At 48.3% G+C, this 16191-nt stretch overlaps 1 protein-coding gene across 1 annotated transcript in view; it reads left to right on the forward strand.

Annotated features, from left to right (window-relative positions):
• Window positions 1-16191, forward strand: part of TBX5 (T-box 5) — a 90286-nt gene that overhangs the window by 429 nt on the left and 73666 nt on the right. The gene's annotated exons all lie outside the window — the stretch shown is intronic.

The raw sequence follows: 16191 nt of genomic DNA on the forward strand, positions 1-16191 counted from the left end.
GCCGCACATCTATCTCCAGCTGGGTATAAACGTGTACCTGCATACGTTTTGTGGGGGCATATTTTCATGGGTATACCCGTGCCTGATGTTTGCGTGTGCTGGGGGAGGGATTCGTGCGTGGACCTGAATCTGTGCAGGGTTTTTCTGTGTGTATTTGTGCTCGCTGCATTCCTGGATGCTTTTCCAGGGCTCCTGTCTCTGTGCAGTTTGCGGGTGGATCTGTCCGTGAGCCTGGTTGTTTCAATGCATTTGGTCCACGAGGCAGAAGGTGCCCTGGTAAAACTCCCACGTTGGCTTTTATAATGTCTGTCTATTCATTGATTCGCTTTAAGTGATTGACCGCTCTCCAGCTCTTGTTTCCGCATGTCCGGGGAGAAAAACAACACACTGCTTCTCCCTCGTGTTTTTTTCCCCCAATTTATTTATTTAAATGACTTAATTTACAAGCAGGAGCATAATCGAGAACAGGTGTTCTGATTTAAGCTGATTCCTTAAGAGGCACAATATGGACACCTTTTTTCCCCACCTCCCTAAATGGGAACAAAACTTATATCCCGAGTGCTTTGGTCTAAGGGAATTCATCAAGGACATTTCTTTTTCCTTCTCATACCCATTCAGTGCTATCCGTCATCCGGTACGATTTTTAAAAAGCACAAAGGTTAAAAAAAAAAAGAGGAAGAAGAAGAAGATGCTAGTTCACGAAATACATTTGCAAACACCGCAGCCTTGTCACTGACTCGAGTGATGCTGTATAGGGTGATTGGGGAGATTGGCTTTCAAGGCTTGAAGACATCTGAAGCTTGAAAGAGACGGGGTGGGCAGGGGAAAGGGTGTCCCTCCAACACTGTAGGAAATCGAAGTCCTCAATGGGAATTCCAGGAGCTCGGGGATATTCATGACCGCATGGTGTCTTTCAGGCTTGAAGCATAAGGTGCTAGGGCTTTAACTCTGCATGTACTGCAGTTTGCAGCCCTCCGCGTTTCTAGCACACGCACTCCTGTCTCCCTTGCTCTGATCTGGAGGTCAGCAGGGCTGGGCGGGCAGGAGTGTCCAAGTGCGTGGCCTCAGGTTGGTCCGGATCCCTATCAGCAAGGGCAGATTTGTACTTGGGAGGGGGACGATGCAGGTGGAGACATGGCTGCCTTTTGCTTTATTACTGAAGTGAATAATTGATGATGTCATACAATCATGGAAAATTAGGGCTGGAAGGGACCTCAGGAGGTCATCTAATCCAACCCCCTGCTCAAAGCAGGACCATCCCCAGCTAGATCATCCCAGCCAAAGCTTTGTCTTGCTGGGTCATCTAGATAGGAACTATAGAGAGGCAGAGTATTAGGGCCAAGAGCTGCACATGTGGCAGATGTTTCTGCTGGGACTATAATATGGTTGGGATATAATGGCCAGCCTCAGTGTGGTTTGATCTCTCCCCAGGAAATTCTGTTGTTGGCTTCGCCCAGTATCTAGACTAATACATAGCACGACAAGGAAAGGGCGGGTGTTTTTCTGAATGTAATGAACGCCATTATTCATCTAAGCATGGACCCGGCTCTGCAGCCTTCACTGTGCCGATCAACCGATCAGTTAAGTCAGAGGAGAGGAATGATACCCGGGGAGAGGCTGCAGCACTGGGCTCATACTTTGTGCAGAAATACGTAAATATAAGCATATGTGGGCAGGGTAATGTGAAATGCAGGCAGCAGACGAATGTGTGCTCGGGGGCTAATCTGGAATAGCAGCAGCAATGTGCTTAAGGTGAGGCAAAAAGAAAATGAACAAATACAACGTGATAAACCGTGCTTAGCTTTAGACACTGTATGGTAACTATGTAGGGAGAAACGCTATCACACGCATGCACATTCCTATGACTGGGTGGACAGACAGGGGATAATATGCTCACGTGCCATACAGGATTCAGACACAAGTCTAGTGGGAGAAACACGTGAATACACCCGTTCATTACACCCATTCAGCTCTGTTAATATTGGGTGCTGGCGTCCTGATACGTCCATGCACTGATTTTCTTTACGGACACTGAATATAATTTAAGCGAGAAGTGCCCTCGCTTTCCCTGTGACCTGATTCCTGGGAGTCGAGGTCGCTTCGGAACATGGGATTCGGGCTCCTAAATTCCTCTGATCTTTCCACAAATGTCACCCAAGGGCTGACGGATCAAGAGTCCGATCCTGACACCTAAACCCAACTCCTAGCACGCCTCTGAGGCAGAAGCATTTGGAGAATCGCGTTGCTGGTTTGTTCTTGCTCTAGGTCTGCAGACCACAAGCAAACAGCCCCGGTTTGGTTTTTTTGATGGCGTTGCAGCTGGGCAAGGGAGGGATACATTTCTGGAGCATCCCTCTCCTGCTTCAGTCGTCCAGACTAGTGAAATCGGGGCACTTGGAACAAACGCTCTTAATTTTCCGCGTTAACGAGTAAAACGTCCACATCTTCTCCCGCTGCTTTAAAAGTTGACTGCAAGCTGCTGGTTTCGAGGTAACAAACCTGCCACGGGCTGATTGCGAAGCAGCAGCGTGGAAAGGAGGAAAAACCAGCTTCCAATGCTGGTGGGGGGGACACTGGCGGGTTCTCCCCAGCCCCCCAAAGACGTCCAGGGATCTGATAGCCAAAGGCACATCCATCATGACTTATGTTAGGAAGAGCAAATGCAGTGCGAGATCTCGCAGGCACAGATGATATCGGTGTTTTACATTAGAGGATAATAAAAGAGAGGGATTTTTTTAATTTTTTTTTGCCTCGCCGGGAAGGCAGAGGGAATGAATTTCTTCGAGATAGAAACGCGTTTGCTTTGGTGAGGAAATATCGTAAGTGATCTCTCGGAAACCTCTGAACTCGTTGAGGGACCTGGTCACTGTTGCACCTTAGAGACGGCCTGAGATGAGGGAGGTTGTGTACCTGGGGTTAGTTTCAGGGCTTTATTCATGCTTCCACATAAATATAATATTTAAAAAAGGAAAGAAAAAACAGCTCCATTGCTCTCTTAAACTCTTCCAAAATACGGTTTCACGTATATTTTAGGGGCACTCGAACAGGAAGAAACCCCCAAGATAAAATCCCATGTAGAAAGTACCAAGGAAATCACTAATGCTGGACTTGCTAGGGGAATAAATCGATCATCGGGAAGGTCCAACGGGGCCTTCCCACTTTTCCCCCTTGCCCTGAGAAACTAGCCTCCCTCCAGCCGCCCCGGAGCACGAGCCGCGAGGGATCGCCCTGGGTGCGGGTCACAGCCAAAGACGATTTCTGTCGCTCCAGCCAACAGGACCGGATCAGCGAGATGGGGATCCCAAATTGTCCGACCGGGGTGGGGGAACCACAAACAGGGGTGTTTTTTTGGTAACCAGACAGAGTGGGGACTCTTAGCGAGAGGGATCCGCAGACATCTCGCCAGAACTGCTCCTCCGTGTCAGCTAGAGGAGAAAGGGTGAGATATATTAGCAGAAGATGCGACCTAAAATTACTTCCTCAGCTCCAACTTACTGGCAAAGACAACTGCCTGATACGCTCCTGACCAGATTTCTGGAGTAGATCATTTCAAGTTGGTTTCCAAAGCTCCCGGGCTCTCCCTCTCGGTTTAAAAACCCTTTCATCTGCAAAGCAAGGAAATCCCTCATACCATTACAAAGCAGCCCTGGTCTCGCAAGCAAGCCGCACCAGGTGCATCCGGGGTATGTCGCCCCGATTCTGCAAGCATGTAGGCGTGGGGTAAAACGATTCAGCTGCGGGATTTTATGCACAGGTGTGATTAGTGTCTCCAAGATCGGGTCCACTGGTGAATGTATAGTGTGTGTGTCTGTGTGGACGTGGACGTGAATTACCTCCCAACAGGGACGTACCCTGTTATTCCAGCTTCTTTGTGGATACCCTGCCCCAAACTCACTTCTGAGCTCCTCTGCTACCAGCTTCTCTATTGAAGACCGCTCTGCCCACAAGGGTCTACTTTAAAACAAACCCTCCCAAGTTGGACCTAGCTATTCTTTCTCTGTGTGTCCAGATACTTTGTATTCATACTTGGATCGCTTTCTCCTGTTGGACCTCCCAGCAGAGACTGGTTACCAGGGCGATTGCTATCTATTTAGTTTTTTTTAAAGCGCCGTAAGGTCTTGTAGCCTGGCCAGCCGGCCCCTGGACTCTGCTAACTGGCAGATCTTCCCTGCCAAGTGGAGAGAAACCGCCAGTATAAAAGTACAACCGCTGCATGGGTCCTTGCAAAGGGCTCGGTAGTGACTGATGCACCACACAGGGCGTTATTACTACTTGAGTAAATCATGCTCAGTGTTTAGTGAGTCCTGCGAGCTGCTATCTGCTGACATTTCAGAGAGGCGCTTTCCTCTATTTCTTGTGTCTCAACATGGAGATTTGCGAGGTAGCCCAGGCAAAGGGAGAGGTGTCGCTCGCTCCTGTCTATGGGAGGTTGGTGGGCTCTGCAAGTTGTTCTGCACGAGGGCTGAGGCTCTGCTGCATTTCAGATATAACGGACCTTACTCAGGCCCGATCCTGAGCCCATCTGAACTCATCAGAGCCACTTTGGTCCTGTGAGCGATCCCACCGGCTCTCGGGTACCACAGTCACGAGCTCCGCTCCTGAACCTGCTGGGGTGGGGGCGGGAGTTGCACGGGCTTTACTGGGCTTTGGCTCGGTCCCGGATCAAAGTGTGGTGGAATTGGGCCCTCAATTTTGTCAGGGTTATACCCAACTTCTTCCATTTAACCCACTCAATAGCCAGCATGTAAATATAAATCGCACCCCCCTCCCCCCCGCAGTTGATCTTCAAACGATTTTACACTGAACAACACGAGGGTTATTTTTTTTAATTCTCTTTCAAGCTGAATTTATGTTCGCGTGATGAAATGCTCCTCTGTGTTTAACATTTCCAATGATCATTTGTTTCATTTGCTACATTTCGCCTTTATGAGCTTGCCTTTCTCCTGGGCATGGTAATCATAGTCACTTACGTAATATTTTCTTTGGGATAGATTCACTCAGCCTACTACATATCAATTATTTCCTTACAACTTCGTTCCACACCAGCTGCCTTGTTATCTGACCTTGCCCGCAATCTTGTGATGGGAGAAACTGTTTGTTTTTTCTAGGGTGGAGAAAAAAAAATGCATATTGAGTTGAAAAAGTTCCCTGAGCCGGTCTGGAGTGTTCCTAGGAAGCGGCGTGTGTGAGTGTCACTGAGAGATGGGGGTGATTAAAAGGGTCTGGAATAGCCTTCCGATGCGAGAGGTTGTGTTTGCAGGATCGGGTCCGGAGATATGCCATAAGCCTGGCAACACTGCTGATTAGCTTTTCCAACCGCAGCAGACAAAGTATTCCTCCCCCTGCACACCAGAGAAAACAAGATCGCCACAGATTACTACCGAGAGCCCTTCCTCATACCAACAGCTCCCTGCTACCCCCTGGGATTTACTCTCCCGACAGGGATCACTCCACGCTTTGCAAGCGACAGGCCTTCCTAGAGCGGAGTGGACCCTGGCCTGAGATGGACCAGGGGCGAGCTTCCTGCTCCAGGACCTGTCCCCGGGCAGTTCGTCTTGCTCTCGGCTCTGGGCAGTTTCACATTAACAGAGTCTGTGCTTCACAATTCCCCAGGCCCTAGAGGACATCTGCAGACAGACACCCTTCTGCACGCTCCTCTCAGCATCCGCTCCCAACAAACCGCCTGGAAGGTGCATTTCTGGTTTGGAGGGAGGGTCGGGGTCAGAAACCTTTTTATATTTGAAATAACTTTACTGTAATTTTTATCAGGATCTTAAGTCGTAAACACACTGCCGCCAGAGCTGGTTTCTATCTGCTGACGTCTCAGGGAGGCTCTCTCCTCTATTTCTTGTGTGCAACGCGGTGATTTCCGCCGCAGCCTGATGTGGGAAAGCTCCCGATGCAATGATGGTACTCATTCACTACTCATATCAGATCACTACGCAGGTCTCTGCATTGGGTCTGAGCCCGAAACTTTTGTTCCCGGAGTCAAACGTTTTCTCCTGTCCTCCGAAAACTTGAGGCTCAGTCCGGCTATCACCTATTTTGTGCTTCCCAAGGTCCGTGGGGACTTTGCTTTGAAAGGTTGTCGCTACCGCTAGAGAGGGCAAGAGAGAGCTGCAGAGGGGACTGGAGACGTGCGGAGAATCCCAGCCTGCAAGGCTTGAGGGGAAGCTCATCGGACCCTTTCATGTCTCTGTCTGGCTCGGTCCACACTCTGGGCCCGGGCCCAGATCCACTGTGTCTCTGCCTGTGTTCACCTCGGCCCACGCACACGGGCTGTCAGGACACGCACTCCCGCCCCTCTGCCTGCAGCCCTCGCTCCCACGCGCGATCGCCCTTGGGCACGTGTGTGCGAGGACCCCCAGGCACTCGCCCTCGCATCCACAGCTGCACCCACCCGACCCTCCGCCGCCGCTTCCCCGTGTGCTCACGCGCGCTTCTGCACATGCATCCATGCTCCTCCCGCCTACACACCCGCCGGCACAAGTGTTCACACTCACACCTGCAGCTCCGCTCGCTTCCGCGCTCCCCTGCCGCTCTCTCTCGTTCACAGACGCGTGTACGTGCAGTCACACACGCCGGCACGAGCGAGCACACCTGGCCCAGACGCCTCCCGACACGATCCATCACTCCAGGGGCATGCAGCGCACGGGCCCGCCAGCTCCTGGGGCAAGGGGCTTCCCACGACCCTGCACAGCGCCTGACACGGTGGGGGCCGACCTTGAATGCTGGGCGCCACAGCAGTACAGCTCGCATCAGTCCCAGGCATCACCCGCAGCATCTCCTGTCATGCAGCGCGCCCCTTTTCGAGGCTGAATGTTGCAGAAGTGCCAAGCACGGGTGAAAGTGCCCGGGCGACTTGACTGACCCATTGATCCCAAGGCCGGACCTCGCTCTGTTACTGTTCTTAAGCGCTGAACTGGGCCATCATTGTCCTAGGCAGGCACAACAGGGGGGCGCGCTCCTTATGGCTGTGTGGGGGAACAATCTCACTCAGGGCATCTCTAGTGTGATGCCCCGAAGGGGCAACACTACCCAAGCCTCGTCCGGTTCATGGCAGCAGAGCTGCTCCGAGGTTGGCAGATTCGAGGCCCCTTTCCTCAGGGAGCCCTGTGATTGCGTGGGCTGACGTCACTGATACCTCGTCACTTGTTTAGCCTTTGGTGGCAGATGACAGAGCAAGGAGCAACCATCCCAAGCTGCAGCGGGGTAAGCTTAGGTTAGATATTAGGAAGAATTGTCTCACTGGGAGGGTAGTAAAGCACTGGAACAGGTTACGCAGAGTGGTGGTGGACTTTCCATCCTTGGAGGTTTTCAAGACCTGGCTAGACAAAGCTTTGGCTGGGATGATCTAGTTGGGGAAGGTCCTGCCTTGAGTGGGGGGGTTGGACTAGATGACCTCCGGAGGTCCCTTCCAACCCTCATTTTCTATGACGCTGTGATTCACGTGTTACCCTTCCGCGGTGCAGAAGTAGAGGGGCGGAGGAGGGCAGCTGCTGCCAGGTTACCCGGCCTGGGTCCCAGCTCTGGGGTGTTCAGGCCTGAAGGACCTGGTTGAAATTCGCTGATTGAAGATATTCCTTTATGGGGAACTAAAAGCTTTTATGGGTACTATAGTGTGTGAGAGAGAGGGAGGGAGTCCAGGCGTGTACTTGCGTGTGTATATGAAATAGAGATGTGAGTTAATGATCATCATTGATTTAAAACCATGCCAGGGAAAGGGCTCGATCCTTCCGTTGTCTCTTAATTCAGCCCCGACAGATTTAAGAGGCAGAAGCGGCCGCAGGATCGGAGAGCCGCTGTCCAAGTCAACACCCGCTGTTTGCGGTCCGGTCGCAGCCGTCGGTTTTAAGCTCGTGTCAGCCCCCGCCAGCCCTTTACTTGTCAGGAGTCCGCCGGATTTAAACCGCATCCATTCGCCGCACAGCGATCAAAGCCCAGCAACGCCGCGCGGGGCCGTCCAGCCTCGTCTCCGACTCTCCTTTTTTTTCCTATTGCAAAAGATCGGTGTTTGTGTTTCCTGCCTTTTGCGGTGGGGGGGTCGTCTCGCCAGCATGTTTTAACCCACAGGCACAAACACGCGATTGTATTGGGGAACAAGTGGCCTGGCTCGAGTAGAGCATTGCCTGTGTCCCTGGCGCGTGTCATATAAATATATGAAGGTAGCGCGTGCCAAGGGTAAGTTTTTACTGAGACGAGGTTACTTGATCACAAAGCCGGCAATGTGCGCGAGTGTGTGTATATACATCTGTCTGCCTTTGATCTTACTGCAGAAATAAAAGCCTAATGTTGAAGGGGGGGGGGGGGTTGTACTTGGAGAACAAAAGCCCGACATTAAAACGTCCCAATAGCGAATGGGAAGCGCGTGGCAGTTTCCTCTGGTAGCTTCGGCACTTAAAACGGTGACTTTATTGGACGTATATAAATTGCGGCTCGGTTACCACTAACAGTCGCATTATAAAAAGAAAAGGGAATCCACATAACCCAGGCCAGTTCCTTCTCGAGTCCCACCAGCTGCTAGATACAGTCTCCAAACGTGGCCCGTCCGGGCCTTAACACGAGATTGCAAGGAGCGCTGGGCTGCAGATAGCGCTGCCGCCGGCAGGGACTGGAGAAGAGATGTTTATTTTTCAATCCGTGTTGGCTCCCCTCCATGCCATTGTTTTATAGCTCTATTTATCCTCAGTCCTTGGCAGTGCCTTATGCAAGCTCTTGGGCTCTGCGATTTCTCTTTATCCCGTGGCCCAGGGTGGTGAAATTACAGGGTATAATGGGAATGTGTAAATTATAGATTTATTAAAATGTAGGAAACGGAGCTCTCTACGAGCCCTATCCAACGCATGCAGGATGGCTTCGAGTCAGCGCCCTGACATACTGCAGAGCACAAAGGCAGTAGGACCATAACAAGGGCATCCCCGCAGGGAGAGAAGCAGCTACTTTTTAGACTGGGGGTTGGGGGCATATAATAAGGATGAAGTGGGGCAGGCTGCTCCAAAGTGAGTTTTTCCTTGTTTTCGGTGCCCATGGAACAGCATTCTGCAGGGGCATAGAGGTCTGCAGAGATATCTGGAGAGGGGGAAACTCCCTGGCTCTTTTCCCTAGTCTTAGAAATAGCTCTCGATCTGCTTCTCTGAGTGAAGAATCGCCTGTCAGAGCACACAGGATCTGCCCAGAGCTTCTTGTTCCTCTTTTCACTAGACCTACCCAATCTTTTGTAGTGTAAGAATATCATGCACTCTGTTCTTCCTATGAAGTTATCTGATAGGTACCAGCAAAAAGTCCGGGACAGAAAAGCAGAGGAAGGATCTCTGTCCTCCTTCCTCTGAGGCTGGCGCAGTGATAAGGTGCTGATTTATTTAGGCTAGAACATAATTCTCACTTCATAGTTTGGCTTTCTCCAGAGGCTTTTGTGGTAATCACAGTGATGGTTAAGGACTTTTCTACGGCTACAGAACATTATTGAAAGTACTTTGATTTTAAAACCCAAAAGAAAGTTCCTTCCTTCCTGCCTTCCTTCGTCTTCCACCCTACCTTACCACACCCAGGGAAATAGGACAAAGTCTTATGATTTTAATAGACATAAAGATAGGGAGGGAAACTCTTCTGGGAAATGGAAATTATTGGGAAAATTGTGTCTAAGAAGGAAAGGCCCATGAAAACTAGTAATTCCAAAACACATCCTCCTTTTTGGGGATAGCTCTCATCTTGCTTTCTTGACATAACATCCATTAAACCAGAGGTACAGGAAATACTGGCAATCCTAAAATTCATGGGGCAAGTGAATGTTCATGAGTTGCCCTGATCTTAGGTTGCTGCTCTGCATCAAGGAGCCACCTGGGGAGGGAGCTGTGTTCTTTCCACTGGTTTCTGGCATTGACTGGCATTCAATATGCAAAATGACCTTTGTTTATTGGCTCTAATGCCACATCTCTCATCCTTATCAAGAATATTTTAAAGCACCTATCAAATGCCACATTACATTAGGACATGCAGCTTTTGGCTGCATGGCAATCAATGGAATCTCATGTTTATACAGAATGGTCTCTGTATCCCTTCTGAATCTCCCTTTCCATTGCCCACTGCCACAAACATGGTGTGTTTTCTACTGTCACTGGCCCCAAAATAACATAGCTCCCCAGCATTCACCATGGGTTGTATTCCCTGTGCATAAGAATCAATGGCAGGGCAAGTCTTTCTTGGGGGCAATTTTGAAAAGTGACCTCAGGAGTTCCCATGAGACTTTGACTCCTCAGGTAACTCCTCAGATAAGTCAGTAGGATTTGAACTCCTTTGAAGCTTATGTATCTATGAAAATGTCAAAGTATTGGGTACTAAATTAACAGTTTTAGCCAGTAAGAACTGCACAAAGAGGGGTTGGGCCCCTAATTCCTGCCCTTCAGGGCTAGTCAAGCACTTTTTTATCCAGTAAGTGGAAGCAGGCCAGTGGCCAAAGGAATACCTGGTTTTGGAAACCCTTAAGAACTAGACATAAAGCATCTCAGCAGCCTTAGGACTTGGGTGGTTGCAGGTCTCCACAGCACCAGAAGTCTATCTTCCATGGGAGACTTGACTTGTTGAAACTGAGGCACTTAGGGGAGTCAAGTGCCTCCAGGACTGGGCATTAGTTGAGTGGGCATTTGAGGGTGGGGGGTCTAAATTGTGGAGCTAGGCATTTAAAATAATGTACACTGCACTGGTCTTCCTCCTGCCAAAGTATGTGACCCACAGAATCCAGAGGGATATGTGCTTCTTCTTTTGGGGATCCAGATGGGAGAAGGTGATGAGGAAGACACTATATAAGACCGAGCAGACTGCGGGCAAAGGAATGCCAGACAGCCTTTTGTTCCTAGGGGCCAAGTACAAAACCCAGATCTGCAAGCTGGTGTCTGGCCCGGAGATGAAAATGTCCTGCTTCATCAGATACTACACAGGGCACTTGCTGAGACAGCGGCAGGTATTAGGCCTGTGTGAAGCGGCTCGTATTTGCTTCGTATTTGGATTCGGATTCGGCCGATTCGGGGGATTATGATTTAATTCAGTGATTTGAATCACTGTCCCAAAGCAATTTGGCCAATTGTGATTCAGATATTCGATTGTTGCCGAATCTCTGAATCATGCAGGCCCATCCCCCACCTGCCCCAGCTCCCCGCACTTTGAAAACAAAAGCCCCAACTCACTTGCCCCAGGGTTTTCCTCTGAAGCCCGGAGGCTGCTGCAGGAGCTGGTGAGCCCCAGGAGTTTTTTTCATTTTTTTTTTCCTTAAAGGGCCAGAGCTGAGGTGGCAGGGCAGCCATGGGGGGCTGGGGGAGTGGGCAGGGGTCAGGGGGCTCATACAGATCCCCCATGCAGTGTAGGGCAGTGGGGATTGCCCCCCAGCCCAGCAGTACCCGCTGAGTAGGGGGCTTGGGGAGCAGGCAGGGGATGGGGCCTGGCAGGGGTCCCTCCATGGTCCCCTCACCCTTCCTCCAGCCCCCACTCTCCCACCCCCTACTTACCAGCTCCCTGCTGCAGCCACCGGGGACTGCCCAAATCATTGAAGCTATCCCAATCCTTACCAAAGATCTGGAGAACTTCGAATCATTTTGTACCTTTCTATTGGTCCCCTGCTTCAATTCAGATTTGGAGATTTGGCCTTCAAATGGGGCCGAGTCTCCTCCGAATCAAATCAGCACCCAAAGCTTTGCACAGCCCTAGCAGGTATACATGCCACCAATGAGAGGCTATGGGCCATGCTGCAGCCATGGTTCTACAAGGTCCTGGACAAGTTCTGAATCAAATACGACATGCTCAGAGAAGCCCCTGCAACCATGACCAATGACCAGAAGATGCAGGAGGTGTCCAGAGCCAGAGACAGACTGTCTGTCAACTGTGGACTTACTCCCTGGTGATAGGTGCCAGGCCATGTGGGAGCGAACCTTCCACAAGGGCCTATGGAAAGAGTAGAAACTTGAACCGGCTAGCAGCCCACCGGGCATTCCCCATGAAGGCACTGAAACACAGAACAGGGCAGAGAAGCCAGCCCAATTGCCCCGGGGAAATCTGCCAAGGGAGAGCTGAGACCATTGACCACCTCTTGTAGTTCTGCCCATACACCAAGGTAGTGTGGAGGAAGGAAAATTGGCTCCACTGAATGGCAACAGGGGTCAGGACTATGACCAGAGAGGCAGCACTGTACGGGCACCTGACTAAATAACAGAGGTACCCATCAACCTTTGATCAGTTCATCTCCTACATCAGGAGCACCCCGTGGAAGACCAGGAACCTCCTGATATACCAGCACACAAAGCTCTCAGGGCATTTATACACGTAATTTTTTGTCCAGTGACACGCTGGAGATCTGCCACTTCGGAGCAGTCTCGATTAATCGAGTCTGCTCTGCATGCAAGCTGACATACACTGCTCTGCACCACGTGCAGTTGTATAAGTGGCAAAATGCACATCAGCACACAGAAAATGGCAGCAGTGTGCTTTTGACCTAAAGCACCTCTGAGGTGTTTTAGTTCAAAAGTGCACCGTTCCCTTTTCCTTCGCACAGGTCAGAGTTTTGTAATGGGAGCACAGGTGCTTATCTTGTAATGAGTATGTGTTTCTGTAATTATGTATTTGAAGACTTAGGGTTGTGTATCTATCTATCTAGAAACTTTTTTTTTAATAAAAAGGGGTGTTTAAAGTAGTGTTAGTCACCCAAGACTTTTTGGGATCTGGCCCTAAGTTCTGTGGTACATGAACCATGTTTTTGTTCTCTGCTTGTACAGTTCCTGCACACTGGGGTCCAGGGTACTAAAGGGCTCTTTAAGATAGTGAAGAATCTATGACTGTTAGTGAAAGCCAGACCAACTCAAAGAGGAAATAAGGCACACATTTTTAACAGTGAGGGTGATACAATCAGTAGAACAAACTACCAAGGGAAGTAATAGATTCTCTGTCTCTTGATGTCTTCAAATCAAGACTGTAAGCCTTTCCTTAATATATGCTTTAGGCAAACACAATATGTGTTTTAGCTGAACACTGAGCTATTGTGCTCAGTTCAGGGATAACTGAATGAAACTTAAGGACCTGTTATACACAGGAGATCTGACAAAATGATCTGATGATCTCTTCTGGCTTTAATTTCTCTAAATTTACAACAAAATTATGAGTGGAGCGCCAGGGCACTACAACAATATGTCCTCTACATCTTCTACCTTTTCCTCCTCCTTCTCATCAGTAGTTTTCTAACTTGCATGCCGCAATTTAATAGATCAGCTATCTTGAAGCTAGTTTCTCACCCATTAATGAGCGTATGAACCACTTCCTTGACGTTCACAATGATGCACATCCCTATAGGAGCTATACTATTTGTTTCCATGGAAACACAACATTAGGAAAGTATGATATTCAATGCATTCCTTGCTGCCTGTATAATGCAATTTAGAATCTCTTCAGGCTCCCAGTAAGTCCTCCATGGATCATGAATTGTCCAAAGAAAACAGTCTGAGAATTTCTGGGCTGCATCAAATCATCATGGGCTTTTAGTTCTTCTGAGAGTTCATTTGTCCCTACCTTGCCTTAGGAAGCAAGATACTGATGTTGGCTCTGCAGAAAGTTGTATAAAACTGCATACAGAGAGATACTACCATTTTTCTTGGCTTCAAGAGATGCAAATATTTGAACTGTTATATTAAAACACAAACTGTAATTTCTAAGAGACCTGAGGAAAGGTACTTGGTACCCAAAAGCTTGTCTATATCCCTGGTTACTGCACAGACATTTAGTAGTTGTATAAACAAGTGCTAAATGGCTGCACTGTAACCTGAGTTACTGCAGAGTAGCATCCTTGAATGGCTTTTTCATGATGCTGACTGCATAGTATCCCAAGACTACTGCATAGCAGCGTTGCATCACAGTTGCTGCCATGCGATGCTACTACACAGTAGTCATGGGATACTGCTACGTTAGCATCTTATGTAGATGCGGTCAGTTGGTCCAATTCATGATATCATGGAATCATAGACAATTAAGGTTGGAAGGGACCTCAGGAGATTATCTAGTCCAACCCCCTGTTCAAAGCAGCCCCAGCCCCAACTAGATCATCCCAGCCAAAGCTTTGTCTAGCCGGGTTTTGAAAACCTCTGAGGATGTAGCTTCCACCACCTCTCTGGATTACCTGTTCCAATGTTTTACTACCCTCCTACTGAGCAAATTCTTACCTAATATCTAACCTAAATTTTCCTTGCTGCAACTTGAGACCACTGCACCTTGTTCTGTCATCTGCCACCACTGAGAACAGTTTAGCTCCATCCTCTTTTGAACCCCACTTCAGGCAGTTGAAGGCTGCTATTAAATCTCCCCTCAGTGTTATGTTTTCTAGTCTTTTCTCGTAAGTCATGACCCACAGCCCCCTCACCATTTTTGTTGCCCTCCGCTGGACTCTCTCCAATTTGTCCACATCTTTTCTGTAGTGGGATGCCTAAAACTGAACACAGTACCCCAGATCCATATCAACCACGAAAAGCCTTGCCTTGCATTCTCCCAACACTATCATAATTCCAGCACTACCAAAGTTTTAATTTGATTTCAGTTCATACATATTTGGTAAAAATGTGATGCAACTGTTCCTTTTTATGCCTGGCCTATAACAACACCCCTTCAAGTTGATGATGCCTTTTTGACTGACTTAGTTGCAGACTTGATCAGAATAGTTGCATAAAGCAGGTAGAGAAGAGGCAAAAAGACATTCCATGTGAGTATATTTGATAAGCCCATCTCCTGAGTCCATCGAGTAGTTCTGAAGTAGACAGCACTATGCTGTAGAAGATTTTGTGATTTCAAAATAGCTTCAGGTATTTGCCCGGTTGTTCTCTGAAAGTCTGATACTGGTATTTTATGTTCCCCTTGTAATTTTTGCATCTAGTCTGGCTTATTGAATAGCTTGTTTCATGTCAATTAAATAGTTAGAGAACCTGTGTGTAAACCCTTTATCTTTCACTTGCTCTGCAGCACTGGTCATCAAAGTGTAGTCTTTGCTGCCAGTGGTCTGCAGGGAATTGTCTGATCATATGATGCTCTCTTCATTTCCTATCTACTTTACAGTGAAAGACACATTAGCCCCCATTTTAATCTTCATTTTAAATGTAATGAACTTCTGTAATTGACACAAACAGCAGAGGAAGTCCCACACAACCATGAAAGAAGGGAGCCAGGATAGCAACTAATCAGGAATGAAAAAGTAGGTGGGATTTGGTGGTGGGAAATAAGAGGGAAAGTAGGGCTGACTAAGAATGGGTGAGGGTATGGGTTTTGGGTGATGAGAAATAGAGGGGTGTTGGGTCCTAGGCAGTGGAGTACACTAGAAAGTGAGATGCTTCATGAAACAACATCTGTGTCAGTGATACTCAGACTGTATCTCCCAAGCCACAGATGGTCTTTCAGTTTATTATGTGCGTGTCTGTTGTGACTCATTGGTTGCTCGTGTGGCTTTTGAGACGGCCAGGATTGACTGCCATTGCTCTGTGTTGTGTTATAGGAGGGCTTGAGAACCCTTGCACCTAAAGAAAGCAAAGATTGGTTTTAATTAACTGAGGTATGCTATGTGAAAGAACAGGAAATGATGCATTTATTAGTATAGGAATATCAGCACAGGTTCCTGAATTAAAATGTTTATCCTTTCCTTAATGGAAGCAGAAAGGAGTTGATTGGTGAATGAAAATTGCCTGGATACTGTATAAGTGTAGTTTAGTCACTGAACACTTACATTTTCAGCACAAACAAGATCATTTAACTGAAATTGGGAATAAAGCAAGAGTTTTGGAGGAGAGGTGTGCCTAAGAGATCATGTGAAATGAAACAACCACCACTAATATGTGAAATTCAGCAAAAACATGAATTATGAATTTCTCCTTAATCTAGTAAAGAGGGAACATTGTGTGGCATTTGTACTACATCCAGAATCATGACCCTAAATTTCTTGATTGGGGTTTCTAAATACTGTTACTACTCCTACTGCTAGCACTATTCACTTTGTATAGCCAGCTACTGGCTTCTTTCCAATGTGACTCATGTACCATCAAATGTACTTAGGTTAAAAAGTCAGAGGTGCTCCAGCTGAGCTTACATGGTTCACAAGACCAGCATGGTTAAAGCATGCCAGTTTCTGTAGCAGTGGAGCAACACAGGTAGCATCATGCCCAGCTACATCTGATTCCTCAG

This window comes from Alligator sinensis, unplaced genomic scaffold, assembly GCF_000455745.1.
Source record: "Alligator sinensis unplaced genomic scaffold, ASM45574v1 scaffold216_1, whole genome shotgun sequence".
In the NCBI taxonomy this organism is placed as follows: Eukaryota; Metazoa; Chordata; order Crocodylia; family Alligatoridae; genus Alligator; species Alligator sinensis.